The 10,792-nt window shown below is 48.2% G+C and overlaps 1 protein-coding gene across 2 annotated transcripts in view; it reads right to left on the reverse strand.

The window, feature by feature from the left end:
- Positions 1–10,347, reverse strand: part of SKOR2 (SKI family transcriptional corepressor 2) — a 51,946-nt gene extending 41,599 nt beyond the window's left edge. For both annotated transcript variants that reach the window (XM_060119044.1, XM_060119045.1), the window contains exon 1: positions 10,009–10,347. The gene's annotated coding sequence lies outside the window, so the exon portion shown is untranslated. The remainder of the gene's footprint in view (positions 1–10,008) is intronic.
- Between the last annotated feature and the right edge of the window lie 445 nt (positions 10,348–10,792).

Consider the following 10,792-nt stretch of genomic DNA (forward strand, 5'->3'; position numbering starts at 1 on the left):
GAGAGAGGGAAGAAGAGACAATTAAAAGTTAGTTGAACTGAGAAAGAAAGCTGGCGAACTTCCCTATCTGACTGACGAGCCAACGACCCTCAACTTAACCCCCCAGGCTCCCAAACCAATCACTACCGAAGCCCTCCGCTGCCCCCAACCTAACCGGAAAATCCCGCCGCTCGGGATCCCAAATAATGAACCGCGAGCTGTGCGCCGAGTGGGGGCCGGCTGGTTCCGGCAGTACCTGGTAACCCCTAGCTGTCTTTACGCGCGTGGCTGCCGGCCCATCTTCCGAGGTCGCTCGGAGGCGAAGCATCCAAGCGGGTCCTGGAATCCAGCGGGCGGGACTTCAGAGGGCTCCGCGTGAAGATCCTGGCGCTAGTCGGCTCTAATGGCGCTTGTACCCCGGCCCGCGGAGAATGACCGCCTGAATTGCTGCGGGGCGTCCCCTCGACCGCAGAAAGTGTGGGCGCGCGGAAACCCGCGGCAGGCGAGCCCCAGGTGGAGTGCAGTCTGACAGCGCCTTTCTCTGTCTCTGAACTCGTGTCGGACCGAAGGGACGCCACCCAGCGGGCAAGGTGACGTCACCGTCTCCCTGACACTCCACATTAAAGGGCTGGCATGTTACAGGGAGGGAGGGGGGAGAGCGAAAGGGAGAGCGAGCAGCTTCGAGATCCTTTCTCAGCAGGCAGGAAGGCTAACACCTAACCAACCCGCAATTGCCAACAACCTCTCCATGGAGCAAACGCAGCAGTGGTGCTGGAGCCGTAGATCTGATTTAGGAGTGGAAAGCTATATAGTCTGCCTGATCCCGGGGCCCTGGATCATGGAGGCCCCGGATTCTAGAAGGACGCCTCTAAATTGACTGTATCCCTGCCAGTTATTGTCTCCTCCCCTCAGTTCTCTGAGCCACCCTCCTTCGCGAATGATCTCTCAGGTACGCGGTGCAAATCAGTAGCCTCACTGTGTCTCCGAAGATATAGGAATCACAGTTCACAGTTAGCCGGAGAATAGAATAGTTTCAGTGCTCCTTTGAAACTGTGAAATGAGAAAAGCGGGGCGGGGCGGGGCAGGGGGGGTGCGTTCTGCAAAGCGTACTCAATCTAAAAACTTGGAAGGAAGCGTGGAGAACGTCTTCACTTTTGAACACACATTTGCCTTTTTAGGACAAGACACAGAGTGGCATTCTCTATTTTGGAAAGTGTGCAATAAAGTGAGGACCCCAATGAGTGCATGTGTGCACTCGTCAGTCAACTTCATTCAGAATAGTTCTCCATCCCATTTATAAAACCCATGCAGGCCACTTCAGCACAAGGAAAAGGTGAGACAGGAAAGCAGGGAGGCCCCCAGCCTTGACCCGCACTTGAGCAAGTTGCCAATGCTCCCAGAGAAGTAAATTTCTCAAGGAACTCTGTAGAAACATACCCTTACAAAAAGGAAAATAGTAATAATACTAATGAGAAGAAGAAGTAAAAGCAGGATGGGAAAAGACCATTTCCTATAGCTTCCCAAAGTAAGGCACACATACAATATAGTGAAGTGTCAGTATATTACTTCCTCGTTGATCAGCTGTTAGGAGTCAAAATGACCACCTCTCGTTTATCAGAAATGGAAGAAGCTGCTTATTTAGAGGACATTCTAAGAAGAAATACCTACACGGGGTTGGACTGGAAGATCTTTTAAGTTTTTCCCTTACTATCAGCTGAATTTTCGATTGCTGCCTGGTGAAACACATAGCCTTAGAGTTGGGCAGTCGTACTGTAGAAATGGTTGAAAGAACAACCTCCACTAACCCGGAAGCCCAACGGGGACTACATCATAGTATCAACAACAAACCATCACTAAATTCAAGTGTGAAAGTGTGAAATCTTAACACTTCATTAAAGGTCAATAAAACAAAAGGGAGTCAATTGAACAAAAAGTGAGGGATACAGGAATTGTGGCTATTTTAAATTAATAAGCAGAAAACACAGTTTCAGAGCCATGAAAATTGTAACGTTTGTGTGAGCATAAGTTTCAAACGGCAGTGAAATAATATTTCACCCAACTCCTAGTTTCTGAAGTCACCATCGGCACTAATTAGGCTCTGTTCTAAGGGGCTGAAGTCAACTGAATGCTCCCTCCTTAGTGCCCTCGAAGCCCCCCATCCTAGAAGAAGGGAAACTCACACTATGCCTGCCTGGCTCATTTGCCAAAAGAGCGTCATTTTCATTCACGAATTCATTCCTGCGGAAGGCTGAAGGCCGCCTGCACGCCTGCTCTTCTGAAGGTCCTGGGGCCCGGACTGGTTATTCCTCCTCTCTGAGGTCAGGAGCTCCCACAAAGGGAGGTCTCGACTTGCTTACACTTCCTAGAGCCCAGGCTGCTAGAAAGAAAGCCTGAAAATGGGGCAGATTTTAAGACCGAAAATGGGGAGAAATGAAAAGTCCTATCACCTCATTAATGTACCTCAGGAAAATGCATGGTCGCTGCTGAGAAGGCAGATCATGTGGTGCTTTTATTCCTTTTATTTCGCTGTTTCTATCTTTGCCCCCCAAAGGCTCCTCTTCCCCTACAGATCCCTACTTAAAAAAAAAAGTCTGTAAAAACATATTTTTTTGAAAAGAGAAACTGGATGAATCTGCCTTCCCTCCCATCCTTGTTTACCCTGAGGACTGAATCCATGCCTGAGTGGTACCTGTAGCCACTCCTTACCTCATCTTTCAACATAAACATTTATACATTAGCTTGGTGGCTTACTGCCATACAAACCTGTGACTTTATTTTAATGCAAAGAAGTGTCACTGGAAAGAGAAATGTGTGATGTTAGGTTAAGTACTTATGCACAAATAATTCTAAAAAATAGCATTTTTATTTTATTTCCCCAGTGAGTCTGGGGTGCCTGTTTGAGCTGTCAGGCCAAGTATATTTTTGGAAGGTGAAGGTGGAGAACAATTGTTCAAAGCCAGACTCCGTGGTCCAGCAAATCCTCACCATCAGTCTGGAGCTGGACTTCGGAATTACAGTCTTTTTATACGTTTTTGAGCCTGTGAGCAACTTTCTGTCACTCACTATCTCTCTGATTCTTTGCTGTCCTCTAAGTTTGAACAGGTCTCCTGATGGTTCTCCACTGCCCTTCCAATTTCCTTTTCCGGACCAGGGGCGCCTGTTCCTTGTCAGTCCCAGTCCTGGCCCCCCTGAGACCTTGGCAGGTGGGCAGCAGGGAGGAGCAGGCGGTGGCGGGAGGCAGCGGGTAGGGGCCGAGTTAATCAATGCTTTCCTATTCGAGCAGACATGCATTTTACACCTCGGGACTCTCCTCAGCCGGCTAATTGATTCAAATTGTTTTATTGGTTAAACTGGTGTCACCCGTTTGCATGATCTATCACCGCACGGAGGAGAGCATTTCCACTCTCATCTCCGTTCCAAGCGGCTGCGGTTTACCCAGGCCAGGGACAGGTAAAGGAGCCCATACACCGGACCCAAAGGAAAACCACAAACCGAGCTGGCTCCCTCGGAACTGGAGGAGCGCCGCCTCCATGAAGGCGCACGCGGCGGTTGCAGCAGCGTGGATGGAGGTTTCTAGCTGCAGTTTTTTTTAACAATTGGTTGAAGCGAACCCAAACCTGGTCAGGATGCCCTCCACTTTGGAAGCAGACTGTTCCGAGAGGCAGCGTGGGAATCCCGGCAGGTTCGAGAGGAAGGGCAAAGCCGAGGAGCTGTCCGCGGTGCTGAAGCGAATGCAGAGCTCCGTGGCGCAGCAGATCCTACTGCGTTCAAGGCCCTCCCGGAAGAAGCCTCCCAGTCTGCAATCATCGGAGCCCTAGATTCGGCTCTGGGCTCCAGCATGGCCTTGCAGACTTAAGAGGCAAGGGGCGACACAGAAACACACCTCCGTACTTCTGCCACACCTGCTCCATCTAAAAGGACTGAGAAATCCAGCCACTCCCCACCCCCACGCCTGTGTTCGGCATTGACACGAAAGGAAGATAAAGGCCTTAATATAAATTCATTAAAATTAGAGACGCCAGATATTCCCTCTCATTCTACTCCAAGCCTGGGTATTGGAGAACCCATGACAGTTACAGATCAAAGAAACAGCTTCTATCTCTCTCACTCATTCCCTCTTACCCCATTCTCAGCTCTTGGGCAAGAATATTACTGCTTCTGTGTCCCTGAAATAGGTGTCCTTGGCATTGGTATTTCTGCATCAGGTAGGGTAAGAAATGGTTTCCCTATTAGTTCCAAGTCTGCAAAAGTAGACCTGCATGGCCCGGAAAGAAACTGGAAGGCTGGCAAAACTACCAGGTACAGAAGAATTCTCACATATCAGGAAGTACAGGAGATTCAGTTAGATTGAAACTGGGTACAAATTTCTCCTCAGTCACTTACTAGTTGTGGAATTTTGCTTTGATACCTAAACTTCCCAAGCCCTAGTTTCTTCATCTGTAAAATGAGGAGGTTGATATGTAGCCCACAGGGGTATTATGAGAATTAAATAAGATAATATATGTAAAATGCTTGGCACACAGTAGTCATTTAATACATCCTAGCTTTAAAAGCACCTTCCTCGGAGAATGGAGACATGCTTAGGCCTGTACTGTTACAAGATATGTTTGAAGTCTTTAATAGCTCCAGAGTAAAAGATTTCAAAGGCATTTTAGTTTCATGGTGAGCAGAGAGGGAACCAAATTCCCCGGAGGAATCTTAGTCCTTTTCATAAAATTTTACCCTGCCCCCTAATTGGTCTAGTGTTTATTTTGTATACAGGTGGCCAGAACCTTAGCTACTATTTGCTTAACCAAGTTAAAATAAGTTGATAACAAAAATTAGCAATGGTAATGGCCATAATGATAATAATTGTTGATAGCCCTCAGTTCCCTCTTTCTGCCCAAAAGAGGGTAGAAAGCCTGGCAAGCCCAGCTTAGACTCCCTGGTTTTTCCTCCATTGCTCTGGCTGGAGTTATATGAAGGAAACCAAGGACCAGGAGCAAACCAAAACTCATCCATTATGGAAATCATAGAAGAAATGAGAAAGGCCTCTGAGCCTTCTCTTAATAAATACTGTCCATAAATGGGAACCCTTTTCCTGGGGTCAGAGTATCCCTGGAGAAGTACAATGAGAGCACAAACCTAAAAATCTAAACCATAATTGAGGAAGGGAAGAGAAAATGAACACATTTTGCACTGTATCCCTGCCCCAGTGACCCCTTGAGTTCCTCATGCACCAATGACTATGGGAATCAGTAGTTTCTTTCTTACCTTTCAAACAAACACCTTAATAAGAAAATAAAGACTGTAGGAGAAGGAATGAAGGCTTAATTCCCCTTAATCAGAGGAAACCATTCTCACAAGAAAACTTGTCCTTGGGTCAGTGGCAGAGAAAGCTCTTACCCTACCAGTTCACAGAGGCCAGGGACTAATGGAAACATTTGCTATTGGACTTTCTTCTTTTATAACAAAGAATTCACATTTCTTGACAAGTCCTCACAAACTTGTAAACACAGCAAAGAACTCACATGTGCACATAGTTCACATGAAGTAATAAAATCCAGAATGGAACATGAACTTGGTATACTTGATGGTTACTTAGCAAATATTAGTTGACCAAGATAAAATTCAAAGGAACACAAAATACCTGAGGACACACATAGGCTACGGATGCATGCTTCCTGAACACACCTGCGAATGTGCATCAAAGAGGGACATTGGCATAAGGAATAGCCCACTAGGCTCTCTCCCTTCCCTGTCTTCTCCTTTCTCTCTTTCTGTGCATGCATTCACATATGTACCAGCCCCCTCCACTTCCCTCCTCCCCATGTTGGGAGGGAGGGGGTCCTTTGAAATGGAGGTGGTCCCAGCTGGAAAACCCCAGAGCTCATTTAGATCACATCACTTCAGGCTTTTGTCTCTGCTCCTGAATAACCTAGGCCGCCACAACAAAAGGATAGGCATCTACATGGAGTTTTCATTGGCAAAGATGCGTCTCAAAGATGCTGCTGTAATAATGAATAAGAAGGAAAGATGCTTGCCTTTTTTGATTGCCACTCCTAAAGAAGGGAGAGGAGAAAAGGGAGAAAAGGAAAAGGAGACAGTGGAGCAAGAAATAGAGATTGTGGGAGAGAAAACTAAGGCAAGTATTTCAGTGGATTTATGCAAAAGAGTCTTTAATTGTATGAAGATTCCAACTACCACCAAGAACAAGAAATGCTGTTTGAGGCTTAAAAAAAAACCACACAAAACACTGGCTCTTTTGTTTCAGGGAAGCAATTTAAGGTGTAACTGAGGCTGAGGATGCAGAAAGGGTGTGGAACAGGATCTTTTAAGGCTTGGGGAGGGGAAGCAGAGGAGTAGGAGTAGGGGGAGGGGCTGTAAATTGTCTGTTGACAGGTCACAAGAGAGAAAATGACATAGATATACATTTAACATCTCCCCAGAGACGCTGGTGAAGGGAACATTGGATTTTATTTCCTGGGGAAATAAAGGCATTTTTCCCCCTTTCCTGTTCTCTTCCCTCTCACCCCTCCCCATTTGAAAATTTTCTACTTTGCCATCAAGCTTGATCCCATTAGCTAATACATTATTAAACTATCATGTGCTCTCAGGCTGCCCAATAAGAATCATGCCTTCAGCTTTCCTCCTGCCTGCAGTTGTTAGCTCAGTGGTAGCAAAAGGTGAAATTAGATAATAGCAAAATAAATCCCAGGGTAGAGGGGGTAGAAATCTGAGTCACTGATTTTTTTTCCCCTGAAAAAATAGCAACCAGTGAAAATTCAGAGAGAATGTTCAGAGGAGTTTTCTATTTTTGTGTATTTAAGAGTACTTTTTAAGCAAAAAGTCTTTCCCTCATGAGGTTCAAAGTGAAAGCATAGCTAACCAGATCAAAGACAATAACCAATCCCACACTTTTTCAAGATGCATTATGATATCATTGACAAACTCTTAAGGTTGGCAAATAATTAAAATTTCCATCTTTTAGAACTGTGTAACCTTGGGTGTCTTAGAAACAAATTGTACAAACAAACCGTGGAGATGAGCACTGAGGGTTTCAGAGGAGATATAATGACCCAACTTTAATTACTAACTTGAAATTAAAAATGTAATATACAGATTTAAATTTATTTTCACCTAAATTGTGTATAAAATTATATGGCTTTTGCAGGCTAAGAAATGCTTTGTAACCAGCCATGCTACTAAAAAGTCTGAAGTACTTTCCAAAACGGAGTTCCCAGACTCACACAGTAATAATGATACATTTATCATTACTGATGACCACCTACTGGGTAATTATTGCTTTGTTACTATGATTACAATCAAGAGATTTCTTTATTTACTGTTAACATTCACTTAAAACTGAATGTTAATGACTGTTCTGAATTCACCAAAGAGAGTTTTCTGTTATATTTCAGAAGTACTTACATTCTGGTTCAGAAATGGAAAACCATATTGTAACGAAGTGGAAAGCTGGGTGAGCGCTTGGCTCTCACCCTCTCCTGAGAATGAAAATGGCATTCTGAGGAATTCTGGAGCAAGATTTTCCATCTCAGAGTTGCAAAAGGTTAACATAATGCAACCACTTGACTTGTGCTAATTATGTAAGTATTTTATTACAGGAGATTCATTCATTATTGATACATGTTTGCAGTAACTTCCTGCTTGGGGGAGTTATATTTTATATGAGAAGTAAACAACCCATGGCTCCAGGGCTGATTTCCTCCCACCCCTTTGTCTAGTTTCACAGCCCTACTGGGTTGTTGTATCCCTACTGAGGCAGAAAGACAATTCCCTAAAACTGTCCCTATTCTCTTGCCTTTTCCCTTCCCCATTCAGAACTTCCCAGTTCTTTAAAAGGTAAGAGCTCAGGGTGTGGAGAGTGTTGGGATAGGGATGAAGTGGGTGAGAAAATAAAACTGGTTTTAGTGTTTTCTTTCATATCACATAAAGACGAGAAAAATTTCATTTAAAATCTAGACTCCTTGAGGCTTGGCCACCAACCTTCCTCTTTGGAAGCTACTCTCTGCTCCCACCCAGAAAAGCCAGGCTGGCCTTTGGTATAGTCAGAGCTGGTCCTTAGGGAAGTGGGGGTGGTGGAAGCTGTTAACCAATGGAAAGGCTACAAAAAGCCTTCTGCCTGCCCCCAAGTTGGAACCCAACCTCACAGCCAGTGGTGGTTACTACAGTCTACAATATTTTCTTCCCAGGGCCTATCCCAAGTTGCACTCGGAAAAGACAAGACATGGCTTTGCTTGTGGAATGGACTCAGTGAGGCCCTGTGAAGGATTGTGCTGGATGCTCAGCTTAAGGGCCCTCAGGAGTTTCACTCTGAAAGCGTGCACTGGCCACCTGAGGCTAGCCATCTGGTGAGAGGCCAGTGTCTCCTAAAGGGGCCAAAAGGCTCTGGCATAGGCCTCCAACCTAGGAGCAAGGGTTTCCTCTTAGGCTTTCTTCCAGATTCTGAGACCCCTGCCTAAGAGTCTCAGTTCAGAGGTGGGGCAAACACAAGGTGCCAGAGGTCAGCATGCTTAAGACCCTCAAAGGAAGTCAGGAATTGGAGATGATGGAGGGGCAAGGGAAGAGCATGGAGCTGTGTGTGTGTGTGTGTGTGTGTGTGTGTGTGTGTGTGTGTGTGTACACTACCCTGTTCTTCAAGGTTTGGTGTAGTAAGATGAGAATGAATAAGCAAGAGGCTGAAGTCCCAAAATTTTGGACCACTTTGAAAAGAATGAAATGGTATGGTCTGGGATGGAGTGAGGAGGTGGCTTTGGGGAGGTGCCTGCAAACTGGGAGTGGGCAGGACTTGCCACAGGCCAGGGAAGAACTGACAGAGCTCAAAGCCTAGGTTCACCCCTGGGCCTCTACTATCTAGCCCAGAACTTCTGCACTTTGGGTGTGGGCATGTGAATGACACATGGCTAGAGGATGACTAGAGTTCAAAGGGCTCTGGGAAGATGAGTCCTGGATAGAGGAGAGGGAATGGGTCAAGTGCTGAGACTGGGTCTTGGGTAGGCGCTCCGGGCTTGGTCAGTACAACCCCACTCCCCTGGGTGCCTTGCTTCCCTGCTTTTACCCCCGCTGGGGTGCCTGGGTGTAACCTCTCTGCGATCTACAGAGGAATACCGTTCCCAGCAAGGCTTACTTAATGGTCCTTTAACAAACCCTTCGATCTCTTTGGCCACCCTGGCTCTCGCCTGCCTCCTCCTCCTTCTTCCTTTTCTCCACTGCCTCCATCAGTTATTTATGACTAGCGTTAATTATTCACGAAAAGAGAAAACTCCAGCTTTGGGAACTTTACTAGGAGCGTTTGGGGGTTTCTCCCTTTCCCGCCTCCAGGTGGGCTTGAGTCTTGAGGATGTGGGGGGGCTGTATTTGGCCGGAATCCTGCTTTGAAGTGGGGAAAGGGAAGCCCAGTGGTTGGGCAATGGGGAAGGGGGAGGGTGTACCCTTCGTCCTGGTCAGCTCCAGCCTCTGCTTGCCAGGTGTGAACTCCAGGGATGGGACCCGGAAGTTACTAGCCGCGCCCTCGGGAGTCGCTGTCCCGGCTTGGAAGTGCTGAAACCGCGCGTGGGCTCCGGGGCTGCGGGGTGTGGGAGCGAAGACGTGGCCGCAGTCCCGGGCAGGGTAGCCTCTTTCCACAGCGTCTCCAAAAAGTCTCGTTAGCCTTTTTTTTTTCCTCTCTCTCTCTCTATACGGTCCCCCTCCCCGCCCTCACGCACGCAAATGACACTAGCACATTGTAACCAAAGATTAATTGCCTTAATCAAATCGACCTGCCCTCTGCAGTTAATCTTTTAGCAACAAATTAGAGACAGTTTACCTCAACCTCCCGGGTCAGGCGGAGAGAGGAGGAGGGATGGACAGGGTGGGAGAGTTTGACAAAACCCACAAACGGTGAGGGGTGTGCGTTTAAAGCGGGAGGGGAGGGGAGGAGGTAGGGGTCAGCTGTGGGGTTGTGACGGCGGTCAGAAGTTCCTGGAGTTCCTTTCAACCCATTTTTCCCCAAAGGAGAGGAGGCCGAGCGCGGAGGACGAGGCCACTTACCTGTCTGCGCCGCCCTCGCGGTCTTCAGCCCTCCGCGCTCAGTCCACCCCGCCTGCCTCGCGCTCCGCGGCTCCACCGCCGCTCTCTGACTCCCGCGGCGCCGGCCGCCTCCCCCCGCGCCACATCCGCTTTCGCGGCCCGTCGCCCGCGGTCCTCTGCACTCTCGCTCGCGGTCGGGGTTTCCACTGCGACTCTGTCCCGTCCTGACTCTCCCCTTCTGTGTGGTCTTCCGCAGACACCCAGCTCTTCCCACTCGCTTCCTGGGCAAGTTCCTAAGTTTGGGGTGAGGGTCGCTCTCCTCGAGCCCAGCTTCTCGGCTTAGCTTGCTCAGATCCTCACCCCCCACTCCCCAGCCCAGACCTAGGTCTCTGACGCCGCCTGTTGGTCAGGCAGGGCAGGGCAAGGAGAGGAGCCCTGCGCCAACCTCAGCCTCCCACCCATCACCCTTCCACGCCCAGGGGTACAAACATAAGGGAAAGGAGGAGGGCTGGAGACCTGATAATTGGAGTGGGGCCAGGGGCAAGAGGGAACAATTTGCTCTTGGGGGCATGCAGCCCAGGCAGGCAGCTTGGGCTCCCTGCCAGAAGTGTTATCCCAGGGCGCGCAGGTGCGCCTCTCTTGTGTTGCCCGAGGGCAGTGCTAAAAGCCGGCACCCTCCCCCAGTCTTCTGGGGAAAGACCCCCTGAGGTGAGGTCAGGCCCGGGGGCGGGGGGCGGATTTGTAGGGGGCGCTGATCCTGGGCACCCAATGTGCGTCTTCAGAACAGCGGGTGGGGAGGAGTGCT

This window comes from Mesoplodon densirostris, chromosome 15 (assembly GCF_025265405.1).
Source record: "Mesoplodon densirostris isolate mMesDen1 chromosome 15, mMesDen1 primary haplotype, whole genome shotgun sequence".
NCBI lineage: Eukaryota > Metazoa > Chordata > Mammalia > Artiodactyla > Ziphiidae > Mesoplodon > Mesoplodon densirostris.